This window comes from Podarcis erhardii (genome assembly GCF_964252035.2).
Source record: "Podarcis erhardii genome assembly, chromosome: 9".
Classification (NCBI taxonomy): domain Eukaryota; kingdom Metazoa; phylum Chordata; class Lepidosauria; order Squamata; family Lacertidae; genus Podarcis; species Podarcis erhardii.
Window position 1 is genome coordinate 4,907,747 of NC_138512.1, and position 23,211 is coordinate 4,930,957.

Consider the following 23,211-nt stretch of genomic DNA (forward strand, 5'->3'; position numbering starts at 1 on the left):
CAACACATGCTATGCCACTGCCTTTGCTTTCTACACGCCCCCTCCTCTCTGCATACTCTCCATACTGCTGTGCTTTTAGCCCCACTCCCAGTGTTATGATTTCGCCTATCTGGGCTTTCCTTCCTTTTGCCCCATCTCCCATTCCCCATTCTCCTTCTGCTTCTTCCTCCTCTTCCCTCCTTAGCTCTTGGTAAGAGTTGAAATGTCTCTAATTTGGGACTTGACCCCACATGGTGCAACCCATTGCCATGCTCCAGCATCCATTGATAGCTTCCTTGTCAGCTCATGGGCTCCATGCCCCTGATTGTGAGATATGGCTCTGAATCTACTCTGCACCATTTTATGTGTGGTTTTTTTTATTTATTAAATAGCATTATTTTAGTAAAGTGTTATAGCACCATAATGCAAAAGTTAGCATTACAATAGTTGGTGTTACAGTGGTATAACTTACCTTCCTTATTTTAAAAAATAACATAGATGGAAAAGGTCTTAGCAATAAAGATTAAAAAATAAATAAATGGAGCTAATAAAATAGTGTCCACCACAAGGGCTTTAGAAAATACTTGCTGAGTTTCAAATGACCCCTCCCAGGGCACAATGTCATATCTACTGGTCTGGAAAAACACAGTGAGATTTATGCCAAGAAGCAGCAAGACCCCGGATGCTCTGCAGAGTTACATCTCCTTGTAGCTTGCAAGGGAAGAGCAGTGATTGAGTAGGGCTACTACAAAGCTGTCCAGAAGTGCCATACTTTGGACTGGAAACTCAATGTTTCCGTGTTGCACATCTCCTAGCGGGTAATTGGTTTAATTTGTAAGTGAAAGCAAAATTTCCACTCTTGTTTGTCATCCGTAAACTGTTTTTTTTCTGCTAATGGTCATTTAAAAGCCCCAGTTCACTGGACGCTTATTAACTATTTAGTAGCAGTCATTATTTAACAGGACTGTGAAGTTAGCATTACATGAATTATACACGGTTTATAAAGTGATTATTTAGTCAGTGGAAAATCAAGCCCTGACATATTTTTTTACTAAGTAGGAACTAGGACATTCATCAGTAGAAGTGTTAAATTCTTAATCAGCGCAGTCTACTGTGGCTGATGTAGCAATCATTCAAAATTCCTGCTTCTCTCCTCCAGTCCGTGTGTGTGTGTGTGTGTGTGTGGAGAGAGAGAGAAAGAGAGGGGGTGAGTATTTGACCCCCTGCTAAATTTGCCCATTTGCCCTCTGACGAAGAAATGACCAGTCCATAATTTTAATGGTAGGTTTATTGTAGCTGTGAGAGACAGAATAACAACAGGAAAACCCCCAGAAACCCAGAAGACAAAAGTCAGAGATGGATGTGCATTATAATGAGTGAAATAAGTATTTGATCCCCTGTCAACCAGCCAGATGTCAGGCTACCCGGTATCTTCACTGTATGTAAGGAGCTGAGATTAGAGGCACCTGCTGTAAGGGAGTGGTCTTACCTGTAATCCCAACTCGTTACAGTACCTGTACAAAAAACACCTATTGACAGAAGCAATCAATCCAGCAGATTCCAAAGTAGCCACCATGACCAAGACCAAAGAGCTGTCCAAGGATGTCAGTGACAAGACTGTAGACCTGGACTGGGCTACAAGACTATTGCCAAGCAGTTTGGTGAGAAGGTGACAACAGTTGGTGCAATAATTCGCAAATGGAAGAAAAACAAAATAACTGTCAGCCTCCCTCTGTCTGGGGCTCCATGCAAGATCTCACCTCGTAGAGTTGCAATGATCATGAGAACAGCCCAGAAGCAGCCCAGAACAACACAGGGAGAACTTGTCAATGATCTTAGGGCAGCTGTGACCATAGTCACCCTGAAAACAGTTGGTAACACTCTACACCGTGAAGGACTGAGATCTTGCAGAGCCCGCAAGGTCCCCTTGCTCAAGACAGCACATGTACAGGCCCGTCTGCAGTTTGCCAATGCACATCTGAATGACTCAGAGGAGAACTGGGTGAAAGTGTTGTGGTCAGATGAGACCAAAATCAAGGTCTATGGCATCAACTCAGCTCGCCGTGTTTGGAGGAGGAGGAATGCTGCCTATGACCCCAAGAACACCATCCCCACTGTCAAACATGGAGGGGGACATATTATGCTTTGGGGGTGTTTTTCTGATAAGAGGACAGGACACCTTCACTGCATCGAAGGGACGATGGGCCATGTATCGTCAAATCTTGGGTGAGCACCTCCTTCCCTCAGCCAGGGCATTGAAAATGGGTCGAGGATGGGTATTCCAGCATGACAATCACCCAAAACACATGGCCAAGGCAACAAAGGAGTGGCTCAAGAAGAAGCACATTAAGGTCCTGGAGTGGCCTAGCCAGTCTTTAGACCTTAATCCCATCGGAAATCTGTGGAGGGAGCTGATGGTTTGAGTAGCTACACATCAGCCTCAATATCTTACTGACTTGGAGAGGATCTGCAATGAGGAGTGGGACAAAATACCTCCTGAGATGTGTGCAGAGTTGGTGGCCACCTACAAGAAACGTCTGACCTCTGTAATTGCCAACAAGGGTTTTGCCAAGTACTAAGTCATCTTTTGCAAAGGGATCAAATACTTATTTCACTCATTATAATGCACATCAATTTCTGACTTTTGTCTTCTGGATTTCTGGGGGGGGGTTTCCTGTTGTTATTATGACTCTCACAGCTACATTAAACCTACCGTTAAAATTATGGACTGGTCATTTCTTTGTCAGAGGCCAAACGGGCAAATTTAGCAGGGGATCAAATACTTTCCCCCCTCAGTGTATATATAGGATACTGGTGCAGCATTGCTCAGCAATATTATTCCAACACGTACTTAAAGGCAAATGATATACCACCCAGTATTTTAATCAAAATGTCTGCCTAACTTTGGACAGGATAAAAAGAAGCAATCCCACATTTCTTCATCTGGATTGTTAAATAGTATGGGAACTCTTACGTTTTCCATTTTAAACTAGCAAAATGTCCTTTCTTTGCTGGTAGACAGGAATCCTTGGTCTGATCTACACTATACATTTAAAGCAAGATCATACCACTTTAAGCAGTGATTGGTTGCATCAAATAATCCTGGGAACTGTAATGTTTGTTAATGATGCTGAAAGTTGTTAGGAGAGCCTTGGCTCCTCACAGAACTACAATTCCCCAAGTGGTTTAACAATCAGTCCCTCTTCCTAGGGAATGCTAGGAATTGTAGCTTTCTGTGAGGGTCTCCTTACAGCACTTTTAACCAACTACAGTTCCCAGGATTCCTTGGAGGAAGCCATGGCTATTCAAAGTGCCATGATGTTGCTTTAAATTTATAGCAGAGATGGGGCGTACGTCACATGTTATTCACGTGTAGGATGTAAGTGTGTAGAGGAAGGCTGTGCTTTTAGCCCTTCTCACAATGTGACGTGTTTTCAGAAACCGCATGCTGTCCTTGGTCGTGTAAGAAGAAAGCTCAGAGACTGCATACTTCTGCACACAAGTACAAGCTCTACACAATCAGGGCTTTGGAATGAAATGGACATTTCCCAATTCATTGTAGCTGCATTAACTCCCTGTCTCTTAACCCCTCTTCTGCATCTGCCTGTATCCCCTGCAAAGGTGCCCCATGCCACCAATTCTTAGATAATGAGAAGGAAAAAAGTACTGCAATAGTCTGGAGTATAACAAAACAATTATCTTACTTAGTTCTTAACTTCCTTTCTCAATCAGTATTAATCTTCTGTGTTTCTCCTTTAGTTCCTGGAAGATACTTAGTCCAAAACTATCTGTATTTATATGCATACATCAAGATCCAATTTGATTAGTTGCACAGCTGAAATAATGCAGAAGCAGCCTTTGAATTTGAACAGCCTGTGCTGTTTTAAACATTTACTGTGAACACTATAAAAAAATTCCTTCCAGTAGCACCTTGAAGACCAACTAAGTTAGTTCTTGGTATGAGATTTCGTGTGCATACACGCTTCTTCAGATACACTGAAACAGAAGTCACCAGACCCTTCTATATAGTGAGAAGGTGGGGAGGGGTATTACTCAGAAGGGTGGTGGGAATGGGTGATTGGCAGATAGCTGTGATGAGCCTGTTGACGACTCTTAACGACTGCAATAGGTCTTACAGGAAAAAGCAAGGGGTGAAAAGGTGAAAAATGGCTTTGTCATGTATAATGAGATAAGAATCCAATGTCTTTGCTCAGACCAGGTCTCTCCATGGTTTTAAGTTTGGTAATAAGTTGCAATTCAGCAGCTTCTCTTTCCAGTCTATTTCTGAAATTCCTTTGTAATAGAACAGCTACTTTGAGATCTTGTATAGAATATCCTGGGAGATTGAAGTGTTCTCCTACTGGTTTCTCTGTCTTGTGTATCTGTAACTGTGAACACTAGAGAGCACCACAGAGTAAAGCTGTACTTTCGGAAAAGCCGATTCTGTAGTTTTGGAATATGAAAAATATTTGCTTCACAGATTTCTTGGGTCCTCCCCCCCCCCGTCCCCCCGTTTCTAGCTTCACAGTTAGGAAGAGATGTTTATGAGAGAATTTCTACAGTGGTATCACTCCTTTGGTCACTGCTGTGAATACACAACCTGTCTGTCTATCTGTCTCTAGGCACTGTCGTCACTGGCACAGGATTTCCACACTGTGGGGTTTAAGCTGCCAGCCTTCATGTGACATTTGCCAACATCTTTGTAACGCAGAATTTTTGGCATAATAGCAGTATATATAATATTTTTTAAAATAACAACAGCAGCAGCAACAACTAAATACAGTAGAGGGAAATATAAAATGGCTCCAAAAGGGACATCATATTTTAGAATTATAGAATTGTAGAGTTGGAAGGGGCCACAAGGGTCATCTAATCCAACCCCCTGCAATCCAGGAATCTTTTGCCCAATGTGGGACTTGGATGCATGAGATGAAGAATCTCATCATCTACCAACTGAGCTATCCCAGTTTCCTTTAATTAGAGTGATGCGTCTTTGCATTATAACAGTTGCTCCCCTCATGAGGCTTCAACCAATCTTAATCTGGCTCAATTGCCGCATGTTCTAGCTGTGCAAGTCTCACTTGGTGTTATGAGAAGCCTGCAACTTAGGGAGGGGTTACTTCCAAAAATTGTGCCTAAAGCCAAAATTGTGTATAGACCAATGGTGTCCAAACTTTTTTCAAAGAGGGCCAGATTTGATGAAGTGAAGAGCCATGGGGGCCAACCAAGGATGTTGATCTTTTTTGGGGGGGATTGAGGTTGTTGAGCTTTTTTTAGGGTTGGAGTTGTTGAGACGAAACACATTGGGTTCAGTGTTGGGTGGGATTGACCAAGTCATTTTTCCTGTACATCTGTCCCCTTCTTAATTTTTTCTTTCTTGGGGTGTGGGGGGGGAGACAAAAGGATGCTTGGGAGCTTTCAAGCACAGACCATACCTGGAAAGAGCAAAGAATAGGTAAGTGTAGATACACCTTAAGAGGAGTTATCTTAGACCTGTTGCCTCTGCGGGTGGGTGACTGTGGGGATCAGAGTGACCTGCTTTCGTTTTTTGAACGATGTATTCATGTATTTTGCATTTACAGGTACAGCAGTGAATTCTTTTTGAGAACCTGGACTTCATGCCTAAGCCATTTTGCCAAGTTTTCACAATTTGCCATTGGTGGCGGTGGTAGCGGGTGGGTGGGGGAAGGGATTCTTCCACATCAACCCACATTTATTTCTGAAATGGCAATTGACTCCTATCCTCCTGTAGATCCATCCATCTCACCCTGCTCCTGCCTTAACAAGGCTTGCATTTCTGTACCCCATATGCTTGATTATTTAGGACTCGCTGGCATGCACCCAAGGCCATTTGACATTGTGGCAAGAACTTAAGCTCTTCTGAGGCCCACTCTCCTAAATTTGAATTCAGTTTTTCTTCATGCATGAAGCTATACCTCCTATGATGAACACACCATTGTGGGGAAAAACCTCTTTTCACTTTTCAATACAAATGGTTGGAAACTGCTTGCATCTGAATGTGCCAGTAAAATTATCAAGCACAAAAGAAAAGAAAAGAAAAGAAGCAACAATACAATTGGCAATTTAAAGAACAGAGGTATTGTAACACAATAGAAAAACAGAAGAAGCTGGCATTCTTGCACATAAATAGAATTGTCATTAATTTCTCACTTTAAGTAATGACCTCAGAAGCCTTTTCCTATGAATATTTTCTCATCATTGCTCTGCATCATGGGACTTTCTGTTTTATGGTTTTAAGCTGTACTCATGAATGCCTATTTTTTATGATAATGAAGATGGAATTATTTTAATATAGTGATAATGGTTAGACTTGGGGAAAAAATGAACATTTCCTTCAAATGGATGAATATGATTTGACTTAAAACACTTAATTTTTAATATATATATATATATATATTTATTAAAGATTTCTTGGTTTACAAAAGTATGCGCAATATCTCTTTCCCCCAGTTGCATTTTCTACAGATCAGTTTCATTTGTTGTGAGACATTAGTGTTACATTAGGAAGAAAAGAGGGAAAGAGGTAGAGAGGGGAATGGTGAGTGGGGTGGGGTGGGGTGGGGTGGGGTGGCAATGCTTCAGTTCTACTTATTGTATGTGTGGGGTTTTGTGTCAGCGTCACTTGTGTGGGTTCTCTTTACTATTCGCTTGAATTCCTTTGGCGGTGAGAGAGGTTGGGGTTGGCCTAGGGTGTGGTTGGTTGTCTTTGATTGGCTGTGGTGAACTTTGTTTTCACGTGTGAGTGGTGTGTGTGTGTGTGTGTGTGTGTGTGTGTGTGTTTGGATCAGGTTAGCCAGATTGATTTGAATGCTGTTGGTGGGTTCTTGTTGTTGTCTTGTTGGGCTGTGTATGTGATAAAGGGGAACCAAACCGGGGTGAAGGCGTCTTCTCCAATTTGTCCCCATGTCATTTTCAGTTTGTTGGTTAGTTTTTCTAATAAGGCTGTTTCCCATACTGTTTGATACTATTGGCCTATGCTTACTCCTGACAGGTAATAGATGTTTTTGAACATACAAATGTATGATCATTATTTATTCATTTTCACAAAGGGGGAAAAAAAGCTTTACAAGATTTAACTTAAACCAAAAGTTATTTTATCGATTGACTTCCCATCCTCCCCTTCCAGTTTCCATGCAAAAAAATATAAAAATGCAGGTTTGGCACAAAATATTGCAAGAATGCCTAATGCTTCTTTGTGTGACACACAAGCATTGGAAGTTTCAGAACGGCCACTAGAATGTCTAAATTAGGATTAGAAAGTATCAGAACCACAATGTTTTATGTGATTTATTCAGTAGAAAACACAAATCTGGTGGAATTTCATTATTGCCATTGTGTCTGTCTTGCACAGCATCTAGCACACTTGGCCAGACTTGGCCATAATGCAACATTCTTTCTTGGATAGCTGGGGACATGTATCATTCTGTAAATTGTGTGACTGCTTGTTTATCTGCAAAACGTCCAATCGGCATAAACAGATATTCTCTTTAACCAGGAGAGTAGCGGAAGCCAGATGGCACCAGATCATTGAGGGCTGTTTCATAAACTTTTCCTGCAATCAAAGCTAATTGAAGGAACACTAGATTGTAGGCATTAGCAGGTGGGCAGCACATGCAGCTGCTTCTGTTATTTAATTTCCAAAAGACTACACACATTTTTTTAAAAAAACGTCCCTGGGGAGGGACAATGTATGGGGAGAAAAGAGTCCAGCCCAGCTGTGACACTAGTTAGGCCTTTTTACATCATCTTCAGATGACTATCTGAACAAAAATAGTGGGAAAGGAAAAGCCACGGAAAACAGAAGGCAACATGCACATCATAATGACAAAAAGACTGAAGAGCTAGAGCTCTATTCAAATGTTCATTTTCAAACGCGTGAAGAAGCCAGCAGGGACACAAGGAGCTAGCCTTGCTCCCTCGGTGATGGTGATGAGGACACACACACACACACACACACACACACCAGTATTCTTACTCAGCTGAAACATGAGCTGCTCAGTCCAAGGGGAGCTGCTTCAACCTATGTAATACCTCCTTGGCTGGGTTGAGAAACTTTTTTTAAAAAAATAATATTTATTACTTTATTAAACACTACAAAAAAGGAAAGAAAAAAAATACAATACAATATAAAAAGATTACACAACACTAACGCAATAAACTAAACAAAACAAAACAAAAACAGTTTAGCACACATCATACAATTTCAGTATCTTATCTTTCATTCACTTGTTTCAACGACCTCCTCACACCTCCCTTTTTGTATTCCACTTCTATTAATTGTTTCAGCAATTCCTTTCCATCTTCCTCTATTTTCTGTCCTATAATTATCTTAACATATTCTAACGTTATTTTCCCTTTAATACTCTAATAATCTATTTATACCTAATTCCTTATAACATTTCTACTAAAACCATATAACTTCATTCCAACATTTTTCTAACATTCATTAATTTTACAATATTTCTATAAATAGTCTTTAAACTTTTTCCCAATCTTCTTCCACCGACTCTTCTCCCTGGTCTCAGATTCTGCCAGTCATTTCAGCCAATTCCATATAGTTCATCAACCTGGTGATCTTCTGTCCGATGCTCTTAGCTCTTTTCCAAGTCCCTTCTGCAGATCTTCTTCATATTTATACAAAAACTTTACTTTGTCTTCTACTGATCTTATTTTTATTTTCCTTCCTTTAAAGCTGAATAATAGACCTTGGGGAAACTCCCACCTAAAGATGATTTTATTCCTTCTCAGCAGGGCAACCAAATCTCCGTAGTTAGACCTAAGATCCAAAAGGTATTTTGGGACGTCTTTAGTGGTAGCCCCTATCTACAAGAAGGGAGATATTCAAGATCCAGCAAACTACCGCCCTGTAAGCCTTCTGGACATCGCATACAAACTTTATACCTGGTACTTATTAAACAAGTTGGTAGACTGGGCGGACCACACTAACCTGTTCAACCAGGAACAGGCAGGATTTAGAAAGGGCCACAATACGATAGGTCACTGTATGGTACTACAGACCCTGGTAGCTAAATATTCAAAAGCGTATAAGAGCAGACTCTTTGTGGCCTTCGTAGACTTGACATCTGCCTTTGACTCAATCTGTAGAGATAGACTATGGAAAAAATTATATGAAACAGACATTGATAGACGACTTTTAAAAATTCTCAGAGAGTTACACACAGATACTACAGTTAAAATCAGAACTGGGCCATCGGGAACTCTTACGGACCCACTGCCATTGGGGAAAGGGGTCAAACAGGGATGCCTGCTAGCCCCATTTCTTTTTAACTTTTATATAAACGACATTGTCCAGTACATGGCAAAGTACAAGTCATCGGCTCCAGCCCTCGAAGGTAAAGTCTGAATATATTGTTATATGCCGATGACATGGCTTTAATGGCACTCACCCGAAGAGGCTTACGCAGCATGTTGGAGGGGATCGCAGCCTACTGTTCCCATAACTCACTAAAGATAAACTATGACAAAACAAAAATTGTGGTGTTCACTAGAGCTCGCCACACTTTTAGATGGTCTTTAGACGAACATGTGATTGAACAGTGCCCTTTTTTAAAATATCTGGGTGTTACATTCCAGGCTACATCTAGTTGGCTAGCCCACTTTAAGGCTGTAACCATCCTAACATGAAGAACAATTGGTGTCCTGCTTAGTTTCTTCCATACCCGGGGAGGACAATTGGTGATCCCGGCATTAAGAGCTTTTGTTGGGAAAGCTATTCCCCAGATGTTATATGGGATAGAACTCTGGGGGTGGAACCAGAGGCTGTTGGAACGGCTTGAAATTTTGCAAAATTATTATCTCAAGAGGATTCTAGGCCTTCCTCAAGGAACCCCGGCAGCTTTCTTGAGGGTTGAGGTTGGATTACCCTCTGTGTCTGCCAGGGCCCACTTAAGATTCCTACGATTTTACATCAACCTTGCAAACACTTCAAACACCTTATTGGCCAAACAAGCCTTTGTATCTCTTCAAAAGAACACCACTTGGCGTCAAAACCTATCTGAGATCCTGGTTAGATACACCCTACCGGAGTTTAATACTCTCAAACTGTGGAGCCCGGACAAAGTTCGGGAATGGATCCTGGAGAGAGACGCCCTGTTAGACATCACAAAAATACAGAACCCAGGGTCCTCCCACTGGTTTCCCCGACTGAAAACAGTCAAAACCTGCGCCAATTACTTGGCGAATATCACCAATCCCACCCTTCGGAGAGCTTTCACCATGGCCCGTTTTCAAACCATTCCCACGGCCTATCTGTCAGGCAGATATGCAAAAATTCCAGTAGAGCAGCGTATATGTCCTTGTCATATGAGAACCAAAGAGGATCTCACACATTACATGTTGTATTGTCCCATCTATTCGGCCTTCAGGGATGTGATGTTACAAACTATTCCCAAATCAATAGTCAACTCTGAGGACCAAGTAAAGTTTTTACTGGTTGACGCTGATCCACGGATTTCTCACGTGGTAGCGGTCTTTGTGGTGAAGGCTATGAAAACTAGGGTATGGTTCCTGGATGAAATGGTGAGGTCCCTCCCATTGCTCTCCTAACCTGTTGCTGTATCTTCTTTCCTGAATGGTGGGGTTTTTTGGGTAGTTTCCTTTGCTGGGACAGCATGGCATGAATTTTAGCTTATTTTTATAATTTTATTGTTTATCTTTTTAATAATGTTTTATGGTATTTTGTGTAAAGGCATGGACCTCACAAATTTAATAAACTTGATTACTTGACCAAGGGGATAGTTACAGAATTTATTATTTGTAACTGAATAGTATCATCATTAGCCAACTTGATAATCCACAGCACAGTGAATAAATATAATTGTAAAATTACAGCAAACTGGAAACTAAGTGTGAGGGACATCTTTAAAAATTTCCACTCTTGGCTGTTGTACTTCTAGGTTCTTCTGGTAGTGCCAACAGTCTCTTATTCTGTTCTTCTCTTTTTTCCCTCCTCTTCCAAATCTGAAGTCCCTCACAGTTTTAAACTCTTCTTGACCCAGATCCAAGTCCCAAAAATCAGCAAATTCCTGTGTGAAGAAGTCTATCAAACTTTCCTTCTCCAATTCAGGTAGGGCTCTGATCCTCAAATTCGTCTGTTTTTCTTTAAATTCAATCATAACAAGCGTCAACTTATGGTCATCAAGTTGCCTCTGTAAGGCTGGGACTCTCTCTCTCACCAATTGTGTTACTTTACATTCAGCAGCAACGGCTTTCTCCCTAGCTTCCTCCGCAGTCTGCCGTATCAAAGTAGATTCCTGTATCAATTTCTGGATTGTTTCTGTATTGATATTCACCTTTTGTCCCAGATTATTTATACTTTCTGTATTTAAGTCAATTTTAATAGTTGCAGCGTCCACTTTCGCATTTGTCACATCTATTTTCTTGTTAAGCTGTTCCAGTGAATCACTTATCTTACTTAATGCAACCGCTAAGGCCTCTTCTGTCGACATTCCTCTTGATTTTGAATATACTGTTACAAAAGCAATAGCGGAAGAAGCAGGGGGGCCTGATATTGAGGCTCTCCTAGATTGCTGCCAAGTCCTCCCAGACCTTAATGTTTTTTCACGAATTGACTAGTCCGTTTTTCCCTTTCCATTTGCCATAACACTTAACCGATTCAAGGCCAGTCCCAGAGTCTCACAGCTTTTTATCTTGCAGCTGGAAATTCCCCAGCCCAGCTCTTGTAACAGTTTCAAAAGCTTCCTCTAGGGGGAAACAGTTTCTGTTTATATTAGTCAATAATGTCCTCTTTTAAACACAGCTCAAACAATGAAGTTAGTTTCAATTTTACTTTTACTCCTTTTTAAAAGCAGATGGAGACAGTAGAAACAATGCATTTCTCTTATTAGCTAGCTGTCAATGAACGTTCTAATCGCTGTCAGTGAGCCTTCCAAAGAACGTCAGTCCTGCTAGCAGCCCGTTTCCAGGGTCTGAGCAGCGGTATTTTAACTCTCTTCGCTCTCTCCCGCAGGCATATTCAGTTCACAACTTCCCCCCCTCTTCTCCTGCCTCCAAGGGGGGTTTTAATGTTCTTTATCGATGGAAATTTAGTCCTTCACAATAAGCTTTCCAAGGCTTCAGCTTGCAGCCTCAATGCTTCAATCTATTTACAAAAGGGGAAGGCGGACTTCCTGTATTGAACCTCCCCGTTACGATACCAAATTAAACTTTTAGAAATCCAATTCTCCCGCTTCAGCTCTACTCACGGGTAATTACTTTAAAATCAAATTGTCCACAGGAAAAAGTCAGCGCTCTCCGGCAACAGCTATGCGGCTTCGCTCCGTGGAAGAAGCACACGATTCGAAGCACCGCGCCGCTCACCCCACGTCACTCCGGATCCCCGAAACCGGGTTTCCCCGCGAGTAGGGGAGGCACAAAAGGTGCCCATCGAATCCCACGCTCACAGGTTTCTCCCGCCTGTGATTTTTTGCGGGTCTCCGCCTTCGCCGTGACGGCCAGACCCAAATTCCCACAGGGCAAATTCCTCCCGATCAGAGGAATTCCGCCATTACCGGAGGCACCAACCCAGAAGTCCACCAACACTACACATCAAAGGTGTCCCTCTAAGCTGATCCTGCATTGGTCAGGGCCATGGCCAACACACACATCCTCACTGACAGGGCAAGGCCAGTTTTGCACAATCCCACAGCCCCCTTCATGCATTTGGTACCCATCTATTGAAAGGCACAAATGCTCCGATAGTGGGTTTCCACAGCCTTGTGTGTAGAAGACCAAGCCACTGCTAAAGTTATTTATTCACATGTCTGCAGCCAATAGCACAGGACCAAGAACGGAAGAAGCAGGACTCTAGCAAAGTCCAAATGCAGGGTGTGATAAGACAACACTGTTTTTTTTCCTCCCTCCTGATACGTAGCAGTATCGTTGTAAGTTGAGTTACCAATGTTTTGCTGCCTTCAAGAGCTCTGGTGCATGCATTTCATCCCACTATTCCAGGCGTACCACATTAACTTCAGCTCTTTCATTCCCTAACGGAATGTTAACCACTGGAAAACGAAACATTAGACTTAGCTGGATGCTCTGACAAGTGTAATGAGTCGTGCTGCCTTTAAGTCTTTGTAAGAGAACTTTGGCAACTTCTTGATTCTAAAATAACTCCACCGAGATCAAGTATATCTGTCTTTGTTGATGATTAGAAATAAAAGTTCGAAGCCAGGCTCTTGACTGCAGACAATTCCAGCATCTGAGCAATATTCTTCCAAGTCAGGCCTAGTCAAATATTGATGCTGAAGTGAAATTGTCTACATATCAGTGTGCAGTTACATTAGCATGGCTTGAGAATGATCTTAAAGGAACCACAACCCAGCAAGACTGATCCAAATAGACATCAGGATGCTTCGCCACATGGCTCAGATCAGAGTGTAAAGGTGTAAAGGTGTTGGGCAGGTGTCTGGAGGCAATGATGGAGTGGATTGAGATGAAGACCTTGAGGCTGACTCTTGGGTGGGTGGTTCACATGTCTGGGAATTAGATGTATGGTCCCAAATTTAGGTGTCTTTATCCACCTCCACCCCCAAAGGATCATGTTTCCAGTTTTGGAGTACTCCTGGATTCCAACCTGTCACTGGAGTCTCAAGTCACTTCTGTGACTAGGAGTCCTTATGCCCTGCTTATGCTATTTTGCCAGCTATGGCTGTTCCTGGCCTCAGTTGTCCCTCCTCTAGTGACCTTCCACTTGAACTACCGTAATGCACTTTTTCTGGGGCTGCTCTTGAAGACTGGAGGCTGGAGGCTGCAGCTAGTGCATAATGTGGCTTTTAGGTTGGTAAGTAGGGCAGTCTGATGGGGTCATGTGACTCTGGCCCTGAAAGCACTTTGCTGCCTGCCAGTGAGCTACTGGGTCAAATTCAAAGTGTTAGTGTATGGTTGCCAGACGTCCCCGTTTCCCAGGAACAGTCCCCGGATTTACAAATCTGTCCCCGGACAAAATCTGTCCCCAGATTTCATTTAATGTCCCCGGATTTATATTTTAAATGTTGTAGATTTATTAGTAGGGAATGAATGTTACATGATTGGTTCAACAGCACAAGACACATCATACAGGGACTTCCGGCGGGGCAAAATGGCGGGCGCCACGGCAACATGCAGCTCCAGCCAGAGCCATCTGCGCTACCTGGCTGGCTCCGGGCTGCTGAGACTGCCGCTGCCACTGCTGAGGGGAAACCGGGGATGCCCAGTGTGTCAACTGGGGGAACCGCTGACCCCACCCCATGACCCAAATTGAGCCATGAGCGAGAGCGCCTGGCCACCCAGCTGACTGCCCAGTGGCACTCTGGGGCCAGGAAAACCCCGGAGCTGACACAGGGAGAAGGAGGAGAGGAGAATGAGAAGGAAGAGAGAGAAGGAGGAAGGAGAAAAAAGAGGGGAGCCCCAACTTTGCCGCGTCACTGCTGCCGCTGCTGCTGAGGAGAGGTAGGAGAGCAGCAGGACGGCAAGGGCATGAGGCCAAGCCCAGGTCCGACCCATGCAGCTGGCGCTCCAAGAGAGCCTTCCCAGAGGAAGGCCGCTTGACAGAGGAGAACATAGAAGAGAAGATATTACTTCTTTTTTAAATAAATAAATAAATAAATAACTTTTTAAAATAGCTTTTTTTTTCTCTTTTCAAAAAAGAAAAGAAAAAAAGGTGTCCCCGTATTCTTTGAAAAAAAAATCTGGTAACCTTATGTTAGTGATAGCATATAAAGCCCTAAATGGCCCAGGACTCACATTTCTAAAAGATCACTTGCTCCATTCTCAACCACTCACCCCCCATGACCAGCAGATGAGGCCTCGATGCTGCTGCCACGAGGGACTTTAGGGTTGGCGCTGCGCTGCCTTCCAGTGGTGGTTCCTTGGTGATGGAACTCCCTCCCTCATGAACTGCTCCCGCATCTGTCATTATTAACTTTCAGGAGGAATTTGAAATAATTCCTGTTCACCCAGGATTTGCTTGCTGGAGAATACTGATCCTGGCAACCCTGAGATCACTGGATGAAATAATGTTTTTAATTGTTAACTGCTTTTAGATGTTTTGAACTGTAATGTTCTTAGAATGTTTTTGCTTTGTGGATCTGTTTGCCACCCTGGGCTCCTTTAGGAGGCCAGGCAGGTATAAGTTCAATGAATGAATGAAGCAAACATATAATACCATGTATGCTGTGCAGTAATTGTTCATATTCTAAGTGGAACTGGGGTGGGGGTTGCTTCTCATTGAGATTAAGGAGCTCATCGCGAAGTATGGGAAGACACAAGATCTACCCACCCGGGAAGAATGGCAGATGAAGTTGATGGACTATATGGAACTGGCGGAAATGACTGGCAGAATCCGAGACCAGGGAGAAGAGTCGTGGAAGAAGACTGGAAAAAGTTTAAAGATTATTTACGGAAATATTGTAAAATTAATGAATGTTAGAAAAATGTTGGAACGAAGTTATATGGCTTTAGTAGAAATATTATAAGGAATTAAGTATAAATAGATTAATAGAGTATCAAAGGAAAAAATAAGGTTAGAATGTGTTAAGATAATTATAGGATAGAAAACAGAGAAAGATGGAAAGGAATTGCTGAAACAGTTAACAGAAGTGGAATACAAAAAGGGAGGTGTGAGGAGGTCGCAGAAATAAGTGAATGAAAGATAAGATACTGAAACTATTTGATGTGTTTTAAATTGTTGTTGTTGTTTTTGTTAGTTTAAATGTGTTGGTGTTGTGTAGTGTTTTTGTGTTGTGTTGTATTGTTTTTACTTTTTGTAGTGTTTAAATTGTTAATAAATATTATTTTAAAAAAGAGAGAGAGAGAGATTAAGGAGCGAGACAGGGATTAGAAAATATCCATGCTGCTAAATGCAGGATGAAGACTTCCAGAAAATTCCATTCCTAGTAATACTGACATGTTGGTGGGCTCAGTTTGGCTTGGTGGTATGGAAGCTGTGCAGATCTGAGCTAAGCCTGTCCAAGTTTGTTGTCGTAGTGAATTTGTTCTGAAGTTTCTTTCAGGCTGGCTAACCCTGCCTGTTATCCACATCATCATTCCAGGATGTCAAACCTAGAAGCTTAGTATTCCACTACAGAGACATTCAGTGGAAAACAGCGACACTGCAGATTTCAAGGCGCTTGATTATGCAGCAGAGTGTTTTTAAACATTCAAATTAAAACTGCAGCTGTTTATATTTCCCCTCTAATACTATATTATATTTATTGCAGTCATAAAGAAATTATATGCACAGCAAGAGTACGAGGTCACTAGTCTGTAAAATATCTGCATTTTATGGATATGTTTCGCTCAAGAAATAGAGTTTGAGAATATAGAAACAACTGATGTATAAAATGCACAGAATGTCATTGAGCACCAGTGTGAGCAACTGTATATTTAGAGATATGCAAAAGCACAAGTTTGACTGTGAGGCATCCAAGCAAAGATGCAAAAATTGCTTTATAATGCTATTCCCAACAACTTTTATATTAAAGATAAGTGAGAGAGAGAGAGAGAGAGAGAGAGAGAAGAGAATATTATGCTGCTGTAAAAGTTATTTAGCCAGGATATGAGCATGAATAAAATATTCAGTTTTCAAAAACCATGTCAGAAATTATCCTTAAGAAAAAGCCATGTTTTCATCATTCTTTTAACTCCATGATGCCCTAGTTGTCTTAAGGTCTAGTTTACTACATTACCACAGTAAAGTGAAATCCACTGGCTTTCCTGCAGGACTTTTAAAGACATAGAGGAACTGATAGCCATGACAGTGTAGGCAGTATACATTAGGCATAGAAGTTTCTGAGCTCTGGTGTGTGTCAGTAATGCCACCGCTTCCTGAGGGTGCATAGTGGCCACTGTGGTGTGGGCCACCCTCCAGTCACCAGCATTGCTGCAGCTTACTCAGACAGGACTGGGGATGGGGCAGGGCAGCCGTGAGGGCAAAGCTTTAGAGCTGAACAGCAGAGCCAGTCTGGGGCTCCTGCCACTGTGTTTGCAGAGCCCAAACCTCACCACCATTCAGCCGCGCCCCAGCCAGGTAATCTGCAGTGTTTCTCGGGACGAGAGCTTAACTTGGCAAGTCCTCTCCACTCAACCAGCTGCTACTAGCTTACTTTATTAGTATCATGCTATTTGAGATAAAGAGATGGTTCAGGTATTTATTTCAAATCCACATTCCTGTAATTAAGCATGCAATTCATGTTCTACTTCATCCAACCAGACAAGGTTATATTTTTTGAGGTTGGCTAGTTGTTGTGTGTGTGAGTGAGAGAGGGTGTGTGTGTGCTGACCCTTCAAGTGTCTCTATTTCCCAGGGACATTTCCAGATTTACATAAGTCATTCCAGTTTCTGATTTGAACCCAGAATGTCCTGTTTCTCCCTATTTTCATCAGAGAACTGTTGGAGGGTATGGAGTTATGTGACACCCCACCCCCCCAAGTCAAAGAGATGAGTAACTATACAACATTTAGACATCTGAAGGCAGCCCTATATAGGGAAGTTTTAAAAAATGTTTTATTATGTTTTTATATATGTTGGAAGCCGCCCAGAGTGGCTGGGGCAACCCAGTCAGATGGGTGGGGTATCAATAAAACAACAACAATAACAATATTATTATTATTATTATTATTATTATTATTATTATTATTAATTCTTCCCTTGACACGGAGGAAGGATTCTTTGTGTTTGCAAGGAAATACCTGTGTGTGAGCAGGACAATAGAGTCCGGAAATGGTTCCTAGCTGGAGAGTCACATGTAAAGGACAGGAAAAGGGGGGTGCTAATGAAGAAGGGGTTTTCTGATTCTCTATGTACACAAAATAAACCAAGAGTCTGGGATGAGAAGGAACTGGAGGAAATAAACCCCTTCCCTGTGGCTGATCCTAAACAGCCTTGCAATTTGCCCCACTTGCTCCCTTTTTGCACAAAGATGATTTCCACAAGTCATCACCAGAATGTGCTTGGCTGCCTTCCCCAGAGGTGTCTTTCCGCTTGTCATTTTGCTGCCAGCCAATGAATAATGAATTGGAGCGATTATGGAATCCAGTAGGAGCCGATGTACACAGAAGCAAGGAACATTTCCAGGAGGAAAGAGATGCAGAGCTTCAGTAGCATACCAGATACAAAGGGACTGCAGCATGACAACACCTCCAAATTGCCTGCAGTGGAGAGGCAGTGTCCAGTGATGGGGGAAGCAATGCAGAAGAAGAAGGGGAGGAGATTGTTGCCAGCCGTTGCAACAAGACTAGAATAAACTGCAAGAAGTGCTAGCAGATACCCCTTGACATGACAGTGCTCAGGTAAATGTCTACGCCAGCATGGAGCTTGTCTACACTCCTGCAAGTCCCACCACCAAAAAGTCCCACCACCAGGGAAACCCACTCTTTACTGCTGAATCAGAGCAAATGTCAATTGGGTTTTCTGTGGATTGACGTTTGCTCTGATTCAGTGGTAAAGAGCAGGTTTCCCTGGGAAAACCTCTTGGACCTGTGCTTTATAGGCATGGGGCAAGTGGTAGTGTGGGCACGTCCATGGTGATAAGAGCAGACCAGGGTTTTGTATGCAATAGATGTTGGAGTACAGCTACCTGATACCATAGTAAAATCAATCAATAAGAAGACTGGTAAGGTTATAAACAAGAATGTTAACACTGAGTGGTTACAGTGGAGAAGCAATTTCACACAAGAGGCATCTGTGAGTGAGATATTATATTCTAAGGGCAAACCAAGGTGATTCCGTTTATTATTGTGTCTGGGGACAAAGAACCAGCACTGGGATTGAAAACCTGCCATGCCCAAGGCCTAATTAAGATTGGCTCTGGTTAATCAAGACACCAGAAGCCCACATAAATGCAGATACCCAGATGCTTTTGATGTTATAATCAGAACAAAACTTGAGTATAAAAGTGGGAAGAGCCCAAAAACAAGTCACTGATAGGGCTGCCATAGGCCTGGAATTTCCCGGACATAGCCAGGATTTGCGCATCGAAAGTGGTGTTCAGACGTGTCGTAATTCTCAAAAAGTGGCTAAAATGTTAGGGAATATGCCGGCATTTGGCAGCCCATATTGAAAAGCTCAACATCTTTTGTGTCCGGATTTTCACTTTTTGAAATATGACAACCCTATGATACATTTTCCTGGAAAAGTACCATTGGCCCTCAGGAACAGACTTTGGAAAGAACTCAGTGGCTTTGAGATGTTTGAAATAATTGGGGGGGGGGAGCAGAGCTCAGTGAATAGGTTCATTCATTAGGAATTATAGGGGCAATGGTGGAACTAGATCACTTTAGGCATCTGTGGATATAAAAGGGCTTAGCAAGTCTATATAAAGAGAAGCATATTCCAGATGCTACCAGGGGGGACATATGGGTGAAATAACAGAGGCAAAATACATTTCCCCTGAAGGATTCTGGCAAAGACTATTAGATAAAAGGTGTTTGTGATGATGCACATTCAATGAGCCACATGAGGGGCATACAGACAAGCGAGGGGAAGAGCGGGATCACACTCATTAGCTACACACCTGAGTGCTAGCACACCTACTGGCAATTTTCTTCCAGTGGCTCACTAGTTTGAGAGCAGTAGCACCCAAGGTCAGGTCACACCCAATATGGCAGAGGTGGGGAATTGCTGGCCAACAGGCCAAAAGTGGCCTTCCAGGGGTTCAATTCTGGCCTGTGAAGTCATTTTCCCTAAATCACACCCATCAGCCCAACATCTGATGCTATTTGTGACAGTGATTTGGGGGCAGGTGGAAACGCTGCTACCAATGTACACAGGAGCCATAAAGTGTGCTCCCAATGGGATTCAGCTCCACTGCATATCAGCTGGAAGGGGTTAAGCCAAACCCTCAGGTGCTTTAAAGCACTGTGCAAAGCCGTTTGCAAGCTCTGCTCGGTGCTTGGAAGTCCCAACTTTGGGACTTCAAAGTGCCCAGTCCTATGATGTTGTTGTGATGCTGCAAAGTGCCCTGAGATCTTCAGATGAAGGGTGGTATACAAATTTAATAAATAAATAAAACAAATAAATAAATAGCAGGTGATGGACAGATGGGATGTTCATACTGGTACTGTAAGTATGCAGAGGATTATCAGTGGCAAGGATGAAGGGGTAGATGAAACACAACCTGAAGTGTGTGACTGGAAACTCTATTTTGGAGCCAAGCCAATAGTCCAGGAGGGTTGTTCTCAAAAGAGAACTACCATAGTACTGTACTGGTTAATCATGAATTGCCTTGTATAACTGATGCTCCTTTCTTGGGAAGACATTAAACAACAAACAGTAGTGTGTGGAAAACTGCTTCTTTCCATAAAATAGTAACAGCTCCTCCTAAAGTTACTTTTCTCCGTGTATTAGTAGCCACTGGGGTTTAAATACACATATTTGAAAATAAATGTAGCTTTAGTCTCAGAGAAGTGTAATCCTAGTTCTTGCTGTTTTGTCCTCCAAAAACCTGTCCCAAGGTCCTCTGGAAAATGCCTGCAGGGCTACAATTGCCGCAGAAGAGGCAAATCCACTGACGTAGCTCTTGAAGATCTCTTCACTCCTGCTATCTAACTTTAGCTCTGCTGTCGTCACAATTATATAAGGAGACATAAAGAGGCTTTAAAAAGATGAGTCATCTCTATTTTTGCTATGTCACTTCCCTCAGTTTGCCTCTGTATACCTCCAGCAAGCTGGCAATCAATGAAACTATTGAGGTCAGTAGATGGAAGATGAAAAACAGTTGGCATGAGTTCCAGGCTGATGACTGTGCAATTATCTCCCTCTGTGACGAATGGAATTATATGAGCTGAGACTTTAATGACAGGAATAGCCCAACTTGTAGATGGCCTGCAAGTGGCGGAGGAAGAGGAGTGCGGGGGAGTGCCCCCCCGGCAGCGCGGTCCCGGTAGGGTGGCATCGCAGCTGTCCCCCCACCTGCGCTGGGCGCCACAGCCCCACAGGCGGCACGTCACACCCCCAGGATGCCTGCCATGCCCTTGTGGGCAGCGCACCACACCCCCGTATGCCCGCCAGCCCCACCCCCACCCATGAAGCTCCGCCACTGTGGCCTGCACAACTGGGATTCTCTAAGCTGAGTGCCACCACTTATCCTGGGTTGTGCGATCCGCCAGGTCCCTTGTTATTGCAGACCATCCACACAGCAAAAGCAGTCCCTGGTGGACAGCTGTAAGCGGCTGGTCGGTTGCATTCAGGCATCATAGAATGAACAGAGGTGGATTTAGGGCAGGGCAGACTGCCAGAGCCTTGCGCCTCCTTCCCAAAGCCCATCTTAAGAGCAAGCGCTGCTGGGGAGGCTGAGAAATGGTTGGCATTTTCTGATGTAACTTCAGTCTTAATTTTTTATTTTTTTATTTTTTATTTTTTAGTTTTTGAACATTTAAAAGCATAGCAAGTCAGCATGCAGGCCCATGAAAAGAAGTGTTAGGTTTTGGTGGGGAGGTGGTGTGGGTGGACCCCACATGAAATATAATAGTGGACAACCAGGCTGTTGAAACCTGCTCTGTCTGAGCACAGCCGTCCAAGCTGCAAAATTCACTGCAGGTGGGTCATTACATCCTATTCTCTCAGCCCATCCTGCAATATGGAGATGAAAGCAATGGATGAGATTGCAGGGTTTGCACGAACCAATGCTCGTGCTGTGGGTTCCTGTGTCAGGGCGCCTGCTTTGTGCCTGCCAAGCTGGCTGGCTGGCTGGGCTCTCTCCTGAGTGGGCGGGCACCGTGCGCCCTTTGAGTCCAGCTTCACCTTTGCTGACAAGGCTGGGATCCAGGGGCGTACGGTTGCTGAGTCCTCACACTGCCCTCCCCAAGTGTGGCTTTGCAAGGTTCAGATCTAGAGAGGGCAGCTCGAGGAGGACACAACCGCCATGCTGCTCCAGGCTGGTGTTGCTCCAGCAGCGGCGGTTGAGGTGGGCTCTGTTTGTCCTCCACCCATCGCCCTGCCCCTGTTTGTGGATGCGTGCACTCACTCACTCACACACCTGTATACACTGGGAAGCATGGAGACAGGCTCCGCCGCTGTGGGCAGCACCGCAGGGTTGCTGTAAACCACTCAGAGTTTGACTTGCAGTATTCAGTGTGCGAGGCATGATCAGGCAGGCTGTTCTAAGTCATGCTCTCAGTCACAAACCATTCCAGCCTGTGGTCACTGTGGTCAGTGAACTGCATTTTCTTTGAAATACAGTGGTACCTCAGGTTACATACGCTTCAGGTTACATACACTTCAGGTTACACACTCTGCTAACCCAGAAATAGTACCTCGGGTTAAGAACTTTGCTTCAGGATGAGAACAGAAATCATGTGGCGGCAGCGAGAGGCCCCATTAGCTAAAGTGGTGCTTCAGGTTAAGAACAGTTTCAGGTTAAGAACAGACCTCCAGAACAAATTAAGTTTTTAACCCGAGGTACCACTGTACATGTATTTTTGAATGGTCCGCAGCAAGTCGGAACTGGGTTAGAAAGGCCTGGAATGCTTCTCTTTACTGACACCTGTTTTATGAGTTGCCCAAACTCAGGTACAGGGTACTACAATGGTGCTCAACCTCAGCTAAAGGGAAATTTTGCAGTTCTCCATTCATTTCTATTGGCAGCATACAAATAGTTTCTCAGTAATATTTTCTGCTCGTGTGTGAAGTACATCACACCAGAATAAGCACAATCAGTCTCTTATGTCTGAGATCAGGGAGAATATCTTCCAGGAGAGCATGGAGCAGCCAGCTGTTGCCTGAATGCTGAACACTCTCCCCAGTCAGGTCTCCTTGGCATTAGCATTACAATCTTTTTGGTGCCAAGCTAAGCCTTTCCTCCACCCCTCAGCATCTGATGATTATTTGAGGGATTGCTTCATATTTCTTTTGATCAGTATTGGTTGATTTATAATAGCATCAATGCAGTTTTAAGATTTGCTGTAGTTTGATATGTTCATTTTGATGTTGTTATTATGTTTTAATTTATTGTTATATTTGCAAGCCACTTACCTACCGTTTTTTGGGTAGGCCATTGTGTTATGTACTGAAGTTCTCACCCTGGGCCAGCAGGGGGATACTGTAGATAGTTATGCAAATGAAGGATCGAAAGTGACGTTCAGTGATTGGATAGTTTGTATGCAAATGAAGGATCGAAAATGACATTCAGTGATTGGATAGTTTTAGAAAATGGCAACAGTTACATTGTTCTGGAGCTCTATATAAGCAGGCTGACTGAGCTCCTCAGCTCAGTT

At 43.2% G+C, this 23,211-nt stretch overlaps 1 long non-coding RNA gene across 1 annotated transcript in view; it reads left to right on the plus strand.

The window, feature by feature from the left end:
- The window catches only part of LOC309350028, a 494,376-nt gene that overhangs the window by 218,075 nt on the left and 253,090 nt on the right, over window positions 1-23,211 (plus strand). The gene's annotated exons all lie outside the window — the stretch shown is intronic.